We start from the raw sequence: 15,698 nt of genomic DNA, 5'->3' as shown, positions 1-15,698 counted from the left end.
ATTTATCTATTCTATAAATTATTTCTATACATTTACTTACAAATGTACATGATGGCAAATAGTTAGAAAAGAGTTTACAATAACGATCAAATTCCGAGAGTGATTTTCGATTCAAGTGACACACCGATTGGACCTGATGATTGCCTCTGAGACTACAGTAGTCGAAGGCGAACGCCAATGCAACATCTATTTACATACTTAATACAATAATGGATTTCCCTGTAATATATTTTTTTCACTCGTCCCAAGTGACGGATTTTTACGATTTAGTTGTCATTTTAAAGCTTATGTTCCATCAGAGGTACGAATGGTAACGCAAAGATAAGTTACTAGAGCTGCGCCCTCTTGAGTTTAATTTATTACTAGAGAAAACTATCAAATATCCAGTGATGATGAACAACTTTCTTTATATCGGTTTAAACGTGAACTGTAACTGTTGAAATTGAACAGCTTATCCTTCTGTCGAATGTTCAACCACATCAGATTGTAAACTAGTGACGAAAAAGTTAATACAAATGGGTTTTAAATAGATTATTGTTTGACAATTATTGTAATTTGATTGAGGTAGGCAAATAGCTATATCACTCTCATGGCTTGGACCTAAAATCAACCAATTTATTTTATTGCTAACTAGCTGGCCCGACAGACGTCGTCCTGTCCTAATGTGGTTTTATGTCAATTGCTCGTTCATTTTCAAGATGAGCTCGTTCGCATGGCTCAATCACGTCCTGGTTGGAGTGCGTTCGCTACGCTCACTCACCTTTAGGTTGGAGCTCGTTCGCTGCGCTCACTTGCCTTCAGGTTAGCTCGTTCGCTACGCTAACTCGCCTCCAGGTTATTCACTACGTACACTCACATTTTGGTTGCAAATTAGCTGTTAAATTTAAAAAAATGACTGTGCTACACCCTGTTGGTAAACCTATTAACTTTTAATGCTATTGAACATCACATAATCAAATTGTTTAGTTGAACCAGCTGTTATTCTTTTATTCCATTTAAATATAAGTACTCATAAGGTTAACATGGGAAATTCCAGAGCCACTGGGGCGGAGCCCTTTTGACGGATCTGCACCAAACTTCACACAAACCATCCTTGAACAATGCTTAATAATGCCTGAAAGTTTCATTACAATCTGCTGAGGGGTTTCGGAATCCATGAAAGACAAACAAACAAACAAACAAATAAACAAACAAACAAACATACATTGGATTTTATATATATAGATATTACTTACATGTTAATGTTACATGTTAAAAGGGTTATTGCATATTCGTTTTGCCCGAAGTTATGAACCATATTAAAATTCGCAATTCACGCTTTGATCCCCACATATTTTATAAAATTATGGCAAGCTAATAATGCAAATATGTTCTTGTTTACAAATGCGTCTGTTTGGAAAACTTGAAGATTTCTCTATGTACGTGTTGCCAAGGAGAATGAAGAATAACATCCGACAAACGTTATGGCAATGTTGTGTTTAAAAACAAACACATAAATACAGCTACGGCTAGATCAGCCAGGTCAACATTGTTATTATAACTGCTTTGTTTTCAGGCAGAGGCAATCTTGTCGTAAAATGTACGTCATAAACCGTAGCTGAAACTACTTAAGTTTACAACATATTTTGCTGACTGTTATTTCTTTAGAAGCGTAAATACGGTCTTTAGCATAATGTCACGGTACAAAGTAAAACACATTACCTAACATTGGTAGTACAGAATTTTACAAACAGTATTCTCTTGTCTGTGAACCTAACTAGTGAAAGTGATTTCGTATTAAATCTTTTGTACGGTCCAAAACGCAGAAATTCCTTAGCGCTTAGAATGGCGGTACTCGTAACTATACTTAATTTAAAATATGTGTGACCCAAAAAATATTTCAAATAAAAAAAATTAAAAAGAATTGTATAAACCTAAGGCCATGAGGGTGGAAAATTAAATCCAGCTCTCCAAACCAAACGTAAGTGTATAAAACAAGTTGTCAATTCTCTGTGGAAATATATCTATTAAGATTTTATAATAAAATATTAATTTGTAGCAAAGTGGTCTGTGTTAAAATAATCTAGTAGGTAATACAAAACGCCAAACCAATTGCAGAAAATTGATCCTGTGGTTACAATACCAAATTTAACTCTTTTATCATGTTTGCTTTGTTAGCTATAGGTTTTAATGTTGAGCTGACCTATCTAGTAAACACATGTAAAGACTAATCATTTACTGCACGTTCATTGTCCAATTCGCAATTCTATAAAACATTTTCAAAAGATGTGATTTCAAATCTTGAAAATATTATTAAAATATCTTACTCCTTACTAATATTATTAAAGTGAAAGTTTGTGTGTTTGTTTGTTTGTTAGTTAGTTTTTTTGAAGTTATATCACGCATCAACTATTGGACGGATTGGGCTGAAATTTGGCATGATGATAGCTTACATTCCCGATTAACATATAGGCCTTTTCTTATCTCAAAAATCATTTCGGGCAAGTAAGTTGCAAACCCCCGCCCCCCTTAAATTTTTAACCATTTGAGATACAGTATTTGAGATCGGTTTGCGTTAACCTTATTAGATAAGAGGGGCTACAATAATAATGAGTAATTTTGAAAATGTTGCCTTTAGAGGTAGTGGGTGTAGCTCAAAACTGTCAAATAGGAAGTATAGTCGACTTTCATATGATTTCACAGGTTGACGAAAATAAACAATTGAAATAAAGGAAATATAAATCGGACTACTAATAACAAAATATAAGAATGTTAATGGACCAAAAATACTTCCTTGAGGGACGTCATATTTTAGTTAGCTTTTCTCTCCATTTGTATAGTTTGTTCTCAGTCTATAATATCTGTTCTTTGGGTATCCAAGATACCACACAACTCTTAAATTAGTATTGTGACTCTCGAGAAAATTGGCATCTCTGAAAAAAAAACCTAATGTATCTGTTTATCTTTTGAACTCCACAAAATTTTCAGTTTATATTAAACCTTTGTATCATTTTATTTTTTACAATTTTATTGTTTCATTGATACATTAAGAGACATATATTGTAGGCTAGACATAATTTAAGTGATCAAAGGAATGATATGCATGATGCATTTAGCTTTGTTACTGTCAAAAAACAGTTGTTTTTTTAGGTAAGACAATTAATTTAAATCCCAGTAATCAAGGACAACGATGGCTTTTGTGAAACATGGACACAAATTTCACGAATTATCTATATTAAATTTTGATTGATTTATTTGTAAAGGAGTTTGCTACACCCACTGTATTCAGCGTGAAAACTAGGTTAGGGATCGTTAAATATTTTCGTTTGAGGTCCACAGAAGCCAATTAAAAAAAGTTGTAATATTTCCAGGCTAAGCTTTTGCACTGAAGGTCGAAGTAATATCTCTCCTGAAAATGCTATTCCCTGATAAATAAACTCACAAAAAACTCCGATCTGAAACAATCCACTGTATGTTTTAATCCCAAATATTTTATATTTGTTTTAAAAATGAATGCATAGAAATGCGCTTTGTCCAAAATGAAATAAAATAAAATCGTATACAACTGGGAAATAAAAATCACTTGACACACACAGTGTAGAAGGAAAGCTTCAGGTGTTATATGCCATTATACTGGCTTATTTGGCTTTTCCCTAATTGCTGAACTGTCAACACAAGTTGTTGTTCAACTCGTGTATTTTGTACAGTCAAACTCCTTCTGATCGTAATTACTCTTACGTCCAACTATTTTTAGTCGTTGATTACCTTTTTTGACAATTATTCCTTAAAATTAAATTTACATTTATATTTTATATAGAAGGCTAAATAGACCTAGAACCCATGGGTATTTGGTTGGCTAGGTCTTTTATAGAATATTTTCCAGACCTTGTTTTGAAGGATTATACAAAGTACAGGTTTCCTTAAAAAATGGCAGGTAGCACTTCGGCTAACATTCTCGTTCACTGTTTGTTGGAACCAACGTTGTGTTCTTCATTATGTAGGCTAATAAAGATTGATTCTTAATGAAACATTGTATTTTATATTTGTACTTGGTGGCGTTCTATGACTTTTAGTTTTTCCATAAATTGCAAATAGGTTCTTTCAACGATTGATCATGAAATAGTACTGCGTCAATTCTATTTTCTTATTTGGTGAAATGTCGAATTGCCCAGGCTTTCCCACCTTTTTCCATTATAATATGTACGCAAACCCAGATACAAGTTAGTAAATATTTTATTTGAGCTAAACTAAGTCAGTAAATGGGTGTCGAAGGGTTACGTTTCCTTGAATTGCAACTTAAAATATTAACAGCAATTAAATTACCAGCTGATCAAAATGGTAACAAAAAATGATAACGTGGAAACTTTTAAAGCCACCTGGGCAGAGCCCAGAGAACGTTTTCAACATGCAAGACCTTATATAATATCTATTCAATGAGACCTATGGCCGAATACCCCATAACAAACCAACAAATCAAAAATCCTCGGACGAAAATAAAAATAAGTGCGTACACGCGCTTGATTTTGAGTAGTAGCCAAAGTAAACTCAATCATACTTACGCATCTATTGCTATGCTGTCAAATAAAAAAAAACTGTATTTTTGAACTTATTTCTTATTTATTTCCCCTAAATCCTCTTGATTGTATTCCTAGCTGAAATACAACATAAGCTTTGAACAGTATGTTTACCTATGTAATTTTATTGAACTCACTTTCTAGCTTGAGGCAAATTTTATGGAGATAAATAATAATATTTCCCTACTAGTCTTAAAACCCGATTTCGGGGTAAGACAGTGGTTTACGAGCAAGACTAAGACTATCCCTCATAACAAAGTTAAATTAATTTGTTATAGGTAATCCATTTTTCCTTTATGTAAACTGTTTAGTTACATCAAGACCTTTAAATTATATGAAAGTTTACTCTACTTCCCATTGAACATTTTGAGCCCCCCTCCTATACCATCTACCGATAAGGGTAAAACTTTAAAAATTAACCACCATTTTGGTAGCCCCACAATTCTAAGAAGGTTGCCGCGAACCGATTTTAAAATATCTCAAATAGTAACAAAATTAAGGGCAGCGCAAGCTACTTTTCGGCAACCCTGTATTTTTATAACTTATTATGTCTATTCATCCGTCGGAGAATCCGATGATAATAATAACTACGTTATGATCATCAACGATAATCGTAGCTGATTTTGCTTTAAATCTTAACCAATATCACAAAATCACATAAACTACAGACAACGTGTTCCACGGTCATTCTTTATTTTATATTAATCAAAATCAAGATTTGTCCCCAAAGAGAATAAAATACTGTTCAATGCATTTGGGACCAAAAAGCTAAAAGAATTTATTAGCTTTGAGACAAGATCCCATCTTTTAACATGACTTCATGAATAAATTTCCTTTGATGTAAAATTAAGCACGTTCACGGAATTAATGTTTTCAAATGGCACATTACTTCGTCTTAACGGTTTTGTTGTTTTTACATATATTAAAATACGTTCTCAAACGCTACTTTATATATTTAAACTCATACTGTAACATTTTGGAGACTAAGTTTAACTTCTAATACACATTTTAAAATATTAGGAACAAAAGGTTACAAAGAGATAAGCTGCATAACATCTTTCATTCTATTAAAACTCATTTAACTTTACCTCAATTTTTACACTCTAAACCTTACTTTTGAACCTTATTTGACTTAGGTATATTGTTTTGTAGTAATATGGACACCATTTTCCTAAGATATTTTGTCTATTGCATATTTCAGAGCGGTGATAAATGAAAGAGCCCTTTACTTGTGGTAGAGTGACAAAATTGACAATAAGCAACAGTCTTTATCAAATCACGGCGTATCTTGCTTTTCACTTTCTTTTTAGAAATAACGAAAAAATGTTACTTAAATAAGTTATGTATACATTAATTTGTATAGCAGTTACACAACTTTATCTAGTTCAGTGCTTTACTCTGGTTTGTATTCTGAAAAAATTATGACTTATAAAAATATGTCTATTGTCTATTTAAAAACATAACTGAACATAAAACGTGAGCAAATTAATATCTTATATATTCAACCAGATATAAAAATATAAACGTTTTCATACTATTGATAAAATATTTGACTGGGTAGAAAAATCTGCTGTTACAAATCTGTGTTGAAAAAAACGGTGTGTCAAAGTTGAGCTGCTTTAGAGGTTTTTTTTAAATAAAAAAGATTAAAAAAAACAATGGGGTCCTCGTAAACTTCATTAAAAGTTAGTAACTATTTGTTTACGTTGCTTATGAATAGTTATATCAACTAAATAAAATAATCTACGAAAATTACAATGTTTTATAATTGATTTTAACATTTTTGTAAGGAGGAGTCCAAAAAAATAATATTAGTTAAAATCATTATGAATATTTTCCTGATTTTCCCGTGTTGTATTTTGGTGGAAAATGTTACAACTCATGTCACGCTCGTCAACGTCAAACATGTCTTACAGGAGTAGATGGAAGAGATTTTCACAAGGTTCATATTACTTTAAACTTAGATATGAAGTAAAATAATATTTAGTTCAAAATTGAATCTTTGAGTCAACACTATTTCAACTTGATATCCGTTTTAGTGTAAATACAATCTGTAAAGTAAACTAGTTTTAAATTCTATTTATGAGAGTAATATTTTTGAAAACCTTTCCGACGCTTTTGTGAAATAAGTGATTGGTTTTCGTATTTAACGAACCTGATTAAATACAGTGTGATTAAGTCCAGGAACGGTGTAATATATTTTTTACCTTTATAGATAAAGTAATAAAACTTGGAATATAAATAATAACCATAAATGTCTACTCTTTCAAGCTATTATTACGTTTTTACCTCTTAACGGGTATGGCCCACGAGGAGTTAGACGAAGTTCTCAAATAGCAGCATAGTTTGGTATAAAATTAAAGGTCTTGATTGATTGATTGATTCTGTAGGGGCGGACCTTGTCCTGTTGCACGTCAGCCACTGATGGGCTTTTTGCGCTCCCCACATGGTACTTCAGAGTCCGTCAAACCTGAGTTGCTTAATGAACTCAAGCATCCTGTCAATGAGCTCCTCCTGAGGAAGGTGTCTGCCCCTTGTCATTACACCAAGAGTACTGTCCCTTACCTCATTCAGAGCTGTGCAGTCGTAGAGTAGGTGATCAGCAGTCTCCTCTGATTGCCCACATTTCCTACACGCAGTGTCACCATTGTGGATCCTCAAGCGATGCAGGTGTAATTTCAGAAAGCCATGTCCAGTGACCATTCCTGTGATCTGTCTGAGTCGCCTCCTGTCCAAGCGTAGGGCATTGGAGGCGACCGTCTGGGAAGGAGAGAAGAGGGTGAGCTTACTTACCCTATGGTGCTGAAGCCTAACCCATCTTTTCCTGTGTTCCTCCTGAGCCCATGCCATGACTGAGTGACATGCATGCCCACGAGAGATTCCACAGAAAGGCTGTGGTCCCACGAAGTCTGAGGCTGACGCGACATTTGCTAGCCTGTCAGCCACCTCATTCCCTTCTATCCTATTAAAGGTCTTATTTAATTTAGTAAAACTCAATGCCGCAAACCCGAACGCAAACGGACAACCAAGTCAAAAATGGCAGCCGTTCAAATATTTCATTAATCTGCCATTTTGAATCTTTGAAAGGATGCCATTTTTTACCCAACTGTTATTTTGAGCTCAAATTTGCGTTTGAGTTCGGATTTGTGGCATTGTTTGACACAAAATAACACTTTTTTACTTTCCCTGTTGCCGCAAACCTAAGTACTCGTTAAACCAATGCTGTTTAAATAGGAAATGTGATATTTTAAAAGAGATATTTTAGAGTAAATCCAATCAGGCAAATGGAAATTCGCTTAGTCTGCAAGTTTGCTGTGGCGGGGGAATTTTATAATTATGGTAGAACTAAATGTTTCTCAAATTATAATCTTAAGATGACGCGGCACAAATAAACATCTACTTCTATTAAGTATTAAAGTGTCAATCGTCTACTCATTAAATACCCATAATTGCCGTAAGTTTCTTTCTCTCGTAGCAAAAGAAAAGAAAAAAAATCAGCAAATAAAATACAAAAAATCCGCTTATTTACTGAGAAAGATTTCTTTTGGTAAAAGTTTTATAGTAACTGTCACAAGATTCAAGCACATTCAATATACTTTTCAGTCTGCTGAATAAGACAGAATAATTTGAAATACATTGAAATACGCTTACCAAAAGTGGACTCTTTCTATAGCATTTTTTGTATGTTTTTTCTACTTTCAGCATACACTTTAACAACTCTGATAATAATTGGAGTTTTTATTCATTTTGTATTACTGTATTGTAATGATCTAACTTCTGATCTTAGTAAAAATTTACATTATTGTATACTTGTACAGCAAACATACTAATTTTATAAATTCATTCGAGTAGTTATTGTAACGGCAAAGCATTTACACCTTTAATTTACACGAGGAAATTGCATTTAGATAGATACTGTACATAGTTTTGAGACATAATACTCAATACTCATACTTAATACTCAGATTCGCACAAATTTCACATCAATCAAGCATCTACTGAATACACGACCGGAAAACATAAATTTGATTTATTTTCGAATTTTTACTTTAACTTAAGATTTATTTCGCCAGTTATGATTATATGATCCTATATAATTTAGTCTAAGAACCTTCAGTGTCTGTCATTTAAGATATATTGGCTGTCATTTAAGCTATTAGATATTCAAATCGGACGAGTTTCAAGCAAACGCAAGGTGAACAACCATCATAAAATAGTATATTACGTTACTAGTCCTGAAAATAAGTGTTTACCGGACGAGTGTGGTCGTTCCCGTGCGAGACGAAGTCGAGTACGGGATTACCAAACGAGTCCGGTACACACATTTTGGACGAGTTACGTACGATAGTTTACGCCACACTACTAAATCTGTACAAATCCTTATATATTTCCACCAACTAAAGGACTAAAAATCTAAAGTCATAACCTCCAAGAGAGGTTATGTTTTTGTTTATAACCACTTATTTTCACGCAAATACAAGTATAATCAGCTGATTGGTGTCCGGTAAAACTCATTGCAGAACAGTAGTACGCAATGAAACCCCATTTGAATAAGCTGGCGGCAAACAGCTGTTTTCTGGACTAAATCCTTGCGTGGGAAGTTCGTCAAAATAATGTAGTGTGGCGTAAACTATTTTTACAAGGGTTTTCTATGATTAAAAATCATTAGCTCCAGTATATATTGTTGTTTTTTTTTAATATGTTTTAGAATTTAAAAAATCAATAAATTGAAGGGTTTAATTTGAGCTATTGATAGTTTGAATCAACCGATTCAAATATCTTGAATCAGTATAAAGTATCAAATATCTTGTATCTTGTAACTTAACTAAGTTCATGATACTATATCACTCAATAAAAAATCATAAATTTGATTATTACTGGGATATGATATTTCTTTCAACGCTACGGAGCGGCATGGTCCTCTAGTTTTACTAAATAACACTTTATTACCTTCCCCGTAGCAGCAAACCTAAGTAATCATTAAACGTAATTTTGTTTTAAGTTGGAAAAACCTGACTTAAACATTGTTGACCAACAAGTCACTGGCGGTTGGTAGGTTGTGAACCTGATCCTTCAGAACTACATTTCCACGGTATAATCACTTGTCTAGCCACGACCAACTTTTAAAATGAAATGTATTGATATTAATTTAGCGTTATACATGGATTATATAAGATAGCCATGTTACATAATTTAACCAAACTATGTCCCTATTACGTGGTGAATATGATTTAACTCATTTGAGGTCAAACAATAGCTCTATTATGAATAATGAATGTCAAATGTAAATCAGCCCTGTTTATGACCTTTGATATTTTGATCAAATCCGTATAATTTTACTCCTATTTCAATTCTTGTCCAATCACAATGTTTCACAATCTTTTCAATTCAATCCTAATCTTTAAAATTTGTCGTGTAGGATCTCCTAGAATGGATGTTTTTAGGAGGATCTGTCTCAGCACAATCTTTTACGTCCCAATATTTACAGCGGCTCATATAGTAACCTATATTAAAAGATTATAGTACTCTTATGTCAGCAAATAATGCCAACCCTATTAGGGTTTAAAATATCTGTAACCAAGTAGATATTGAAATTTTTTCATTATAGAAAATCAAACTAAACCGATCTCATCAATAGTCGTTACTTAAGAATCTTGCTCTCTGATTAAAGTTAATGCAGTTTCACATGGTTTATAAAGACTTTGTAACTATTCCGTTATGACTCATTGTCACATGACGGATAGGCTCTGTTTTCCTGTTTGCATTTCAAAAAGCGGTAGCGACACCATCAATCATGACTGTTGACGTTCCTGCTAACTAAGTAACCAGAAAGGAAGAAATATGACATTGCTTCATTTATTTTAATTTCATATTTATTATTAATTGAAATTAATATGTATATCTTGATGAAACAGTATACCCGTACATCCTTAATTATTGTAAAGGTATTATTTAAGCTTTGTAGTATGGATGTTTACATATAATTCTATTTTTGTAATCTATATACTTCGATAAAGTATGTTTGGATAATAATTGGAAATAATTTTCAATCACAATGTGTTGTAGTGGTGATCAATAAAATGTATTGAACCATTGTTTGAGTTTCGCCACAAGGGAAATTACATTGCAAAATAGTGTGTAACTTTAACCGGAAGAGTTTTTCATGAGAAACTTTTGCTCTCCTCCAAGACATTTGTCTTATAGTCCATGTTGATCCAAACCACTGGTTCTTGGAATAACCTCAAAGCTAAACGCCATGAGTGATTGGTAGCTTTTAAATGCAAGCCTTAAAAAGAGAAATCAAACGCTTTAACATTTGGAACAATAGTACTGCTGATATGAATTTGGTTAAGTCTTTAATTTTGTGATTTCAATTAATTTGAATGATGATGTATGCAATTCTATTAAGTAATACCATTGACTATTCATTGGATACTGAAGGTAATAATTGAATACATTGACACTTTATTCTGAAATGGCGACCATACAAATGTAGGTATTTTAAGCCAAGTAAATAGACATGAGTGTAGGATGAGTGGTGTGATCTCGTATTTTTGTTAGTGACTAAGGCCGACATATTCCTTAGACACAGATGTTAATTAATATCCTATACAGCCAATGGCAACCAAGGGACCTACAGTTTATAGTGGAATTCGACTTGCAATTAAATTATCAGGATATTATCGTGGAGAGTCGTATTACTCACTAGTGCGGACGTTAATCCACACCAGGGAGTATAGTATTCACAGTGCATGCCAGGTTATATTTACTTTTGTAACTGTAGTATTTACAGTACTATGATACTGTCCGTCAAAATCTTTGTGTGTTTTCCCAAAGGAGGTATTGCCCGAGATTCTGAAGAAATCCTGTTGGATATTTCCCCATTGGGAGTTGAATTGGCGAAACGGTTTAGCTTTTAGGAGATAACAGCTAAACAAGAAGTTTTCTTTCATATTTTTTTAAATAACACAATACATAATAACACTTTAGTTTTTGTTTTGTAAAGTTAGTTCATTTTACAGAATCTTTGTTATTTCAAGTTTAGTTTTTTGATCCAGTTTGTATATTCAGTAAATATTGTGCTTAAAACGAGCAATATTTAGCTCCGTGATTATATCCAATGTTTCTTCGGTCTGCTTAACCGGAAATGGGAAACAGCTTTTACAATTTTGCATAAAATACATTAACAAAACACAAAATTACACATTGAAGACTTTTCATGGATGTAAAATTAGGTAGGCCTACCTGATTGAACGTGACCAAATGTTTCTGGTATCTATGTTTAATTATCTTTTAAAAGCGTTAAAAAGATTACTTTTGTTCACCTTTTAGCGAATTTCCCATATAGGGAATAAGCTATTACCGTAGTACTCATGGTAAGACCCGGACGCGGGACCGATTTTTTTCCGTTTTGAGTTCCCTAGAGGCCAAAAACACCATCCGTTCAAATTCATATATATATATATGTATGTGTCCGTCAGCACGATAACTCGAGCAAAAATTATCCGATTTTGATGAAATTTGGTACAAACGTGTAAACCTACGTTTATTCGAACGAGTTCGCGATCCAGCATGATCGCATCATGGGAACGGGAGGTTACGGGGGGTTTTATGGGGTAAAAATAGGTTTTTCCCATTTTTGACCCAAAAAACATAAAATTTAGCAATTTCTTTCCAAACCATTTTGTAGAGCTTAAAAAAAACAAATAATTTAGTATATTGAAGTGTTGTTATGCGCCTAATGGTTACGGAGAAAATTCAAAAAAATTATAAATTTAAAATCCCCATGTTATTTTTATGGAGAATAAGTAAACTGTTGTAGTTTGCTTGTTTATGAACATATTTTGATCAAATTTGGAAAATGTTTTTATTTCTTACTAACTAATAACATAAAAAAAAAACAGTTTTACCCTCCCTGATGCAGCAAAACTTAATTACTTGTTAAACTAATTCTATTTAAATCGGGAATAAATGTTATATTTCTAAGTAGACATTTCAGTGTAAATCCAATCAGTCAAATGGAAATTCGCTTAGTCAGCAGGTTTTCTGCGGCGGGGGTATTTGGATTTTTTTTATAAATCTACAGTTAATAAGATGTTCCCTCACGTATACATATTTTAGTTTGATAGATAGAGCGGACCTTGACAGCAATATAGTCGGTTACATGACAATTTATGAAACTCTGTCATATTAGAATTCAGCCTTGCACCTTATCTTCGTAACTTACAAAGCACTTTCACTTTGTATCTTTACATTTTAACTTTGCATTGCACTTTACACTTACATTTTGAAAAAGGTATTTTACATTTAAACGTATAAGGAAAATTCATCTCCTTAAAAACGCTTCTCTATACTAAAAATGCTTATTCATGGTTCTTAGGAGGTCATTAAGACTAAAATAACAATATCAAAAAAATATCCCCAAACACTTGAATCTGTAACTCAATATCCCTGCCTTAGCAAACCTGCAACTAAGCAAATTTACTTTTTCATGGTGGATTTTAACTAAATGATTTCCTTAAAATCGTAAAATTTATTGTCTACTTAAAAAACATTGAGTATAATAAATACTAAAGTTTGATTTTACAGGTAAGGAAATAAAGCGTATCTTTAGAAGTGTTTTGTGTCAGTTTAGAACAGTGTACAAAAAATCGTATAATTTCTACTCGAGTTAACGTATGAATGGACCAATACATATATCAGAAATTGAACTGATGGGGTTTTTGGCCTCTGACGACGTAAAAACAAAATTGTTTAAATAATATTAGCATAGTAGCTATAGCATGATGGCATTTTTTCTAAAATATACAAAACTTACTAGGTAGTATTTTATAGAATTATTTGTAAAACTACATCATAGTGGTGATTGTATGATGATTATTTGACTTCTTAACTTAAACATTAATAGGATAAAGGATAAATCAATTTTTTTTTAAATAATGGTAGTTGTTATAACCTCAAATAAGCATAATTCAATCACCATTATCATGTAGTTTGACCAATAACTCTATTACACACTTATGACCGGACACCCTGTCTAAAAATGCATTAATATCTTGCCAATTTGAAGGGTAAACCCCCGGAACCCTCGGATAAAGTCAAATGAATGTAAACACACAGTTCTTTGATTGCTAATGATGTTGGTTGAAATATTGACTTTTCATTTCAGAACTCGAAAACAAATATTTAACTTGTGAATAGAGTTAAGGGTATATCAGGTAACTCGTTCATAAATTTAAATACTGTATTTACCCAACCACTTTACAATTGTTGTTTATAGTTTACACCATACAATGAAGTATGTGTGTTTTAAAGGTTAAAATAAATTAATAGATATACTTTTTTTATTTAAAATAGCTTCTATAGTATCGCAATTTCATAGAAATTTCAATCTGAATCCATTCACCTTGTCAAACATCAATTTAAACATTTTAAAATCAATAAATTCGAAAGAAATGACACGATTCACAATTTTTCGTGTAGCCTAAACCAATTATCTACGGATTTTTCAATTTTCGCAAATAATAAAATAACATCAATTGATATCCTATCCTATATATGTATTAACATTCCCTCATATATGAAATGGATGAATAAATAGATGTTTTAATAAAGATTTCAATCCCAAAAAGTAACGAATTAGAGTTTGAACAGAATGTTTGTCAGTTCTTGATAAATTAATTGTAACCGGGCTCCAGGCTGAAATACTATTACACGGTTTATTATTATATAACAAAAATATTAAATTCATATCTTTAATTTAAGAGTAAAAAAGAGAGTGTGAGTTTGTAATTTTCTCAACAATTGTGTTAAACATTTATAATTTCAAGAATATCACTAAACCGTGTGATAATGTAAAGATACGTTTGTCTGGGTTGGTTTGAGCTTAAAAAGCTTGATCCAATAGCATTTCTCAAAGTATTCTTTCTCAGACGGGAAACCTTTTATATACAACTGTTTTTCTCCACTCTCCCAATTTAATTTACTCGATAAGTGATCAGGTAAGGTCACTTTGTTTCTATACTTTGTAGAATTCGTTATCGATTTACTTTTTCTTAATCCTGTCACGGTTTTTCCTATCGTTATCGTATAATCTTTCCCAGTAAAATGAATGCAAATAGTGCGAAATAGTGTTTGTTATGTGTGTTATTTATTACCATGTTTTACAGTAAAATCAGAGTAAATCAAGTAAATCAGAGGGGTGATAAAACATATGTTTAAGCACTTATTATTTTTTTTATGCGGAATTGAAAAAGTGAAGTGAATGAGTAGAGATTGATGCAGATTAATTATTTCACGAAATAGCTTTATCTCTGGCAGTAACTTTCGAAACTTCCACAACCAATTGAGTTAATACTATTACGCCAATTGCAATCTGTTCGTGATTGGGACTGCAAATAATTGAAATCGAAGTATATTTTGTCACATTTTCTGTTAGCGGGTTTTGATAATCTCTTCATATGTATATGCATAAGTTTTCAACATAATGATGTTTACGTGTTTATAAATTAGTGGTTGTAAGGTTCATCACTTTTTTAACATAAAATATTATATACGATTATTAAATATAACATGTGATTGCAATTTCTTCAATTTCATAACCCCATTACTAAATAACTAAACATTTTTACGATAAATAAAATTCATAAATTAAACCATTTTCAAACGTAAGGGTATTCGTAAGAATGTCATGGCAGCTTTGGAAGCCAGTGAGGTGGGTCCATAGTGGGAGAGTTAAAAATAAAAATTGGTATACTGTACGTTCATCTGAGACATATTGGCTTGATTCTTACAAAGGTTCAGCTCGATTCCTCACGTGGTTTTCACGAGAAACAGACAATGTACTCACAATCATTCAAACTTTCTTCTGCATAATACTACTAGATATCAGTGATTTCCAAAGGCATTTTTTCTTTAGGTGTTTGGGCAAAACACTTGAACATAAACATATTTTACAAAACCGAATAATGGAGCACATTATTCGATAAAAATATGTTAAAGTTTTTAGAAAAAACAATTTATTTCCTTAGTCACAAAAAATCGAATTTTCTGCAGTTGAACTAAATAACTGAACTAACTGAAACATGCACCTTACTGAATAGCTTTTCCCCATTAAACGTATACAGGAATTTTATTTTTACACTT

The sequence above is a fragment of the Macrosteles quadrilineatus genome, unplaced genomic scaffold (genome assembly GCF_028750875.1).
Source record: "Macrosteles quadrilineatus isolate MER2022 unplaced genomic scaffold, UCM_ALF_1.0 Scaffold_6__1_contigs__length_79288215, whole genome shotgun sequence".
NCBI lineage: Eukaryota > Metazoa > Arthropoda > Insecta > Hemiptera > Cicadellidae > Macrosteles > Macrosteles quadrilineatus.
Note: the sequence above shows the minus strand (reverse complement) of the source record.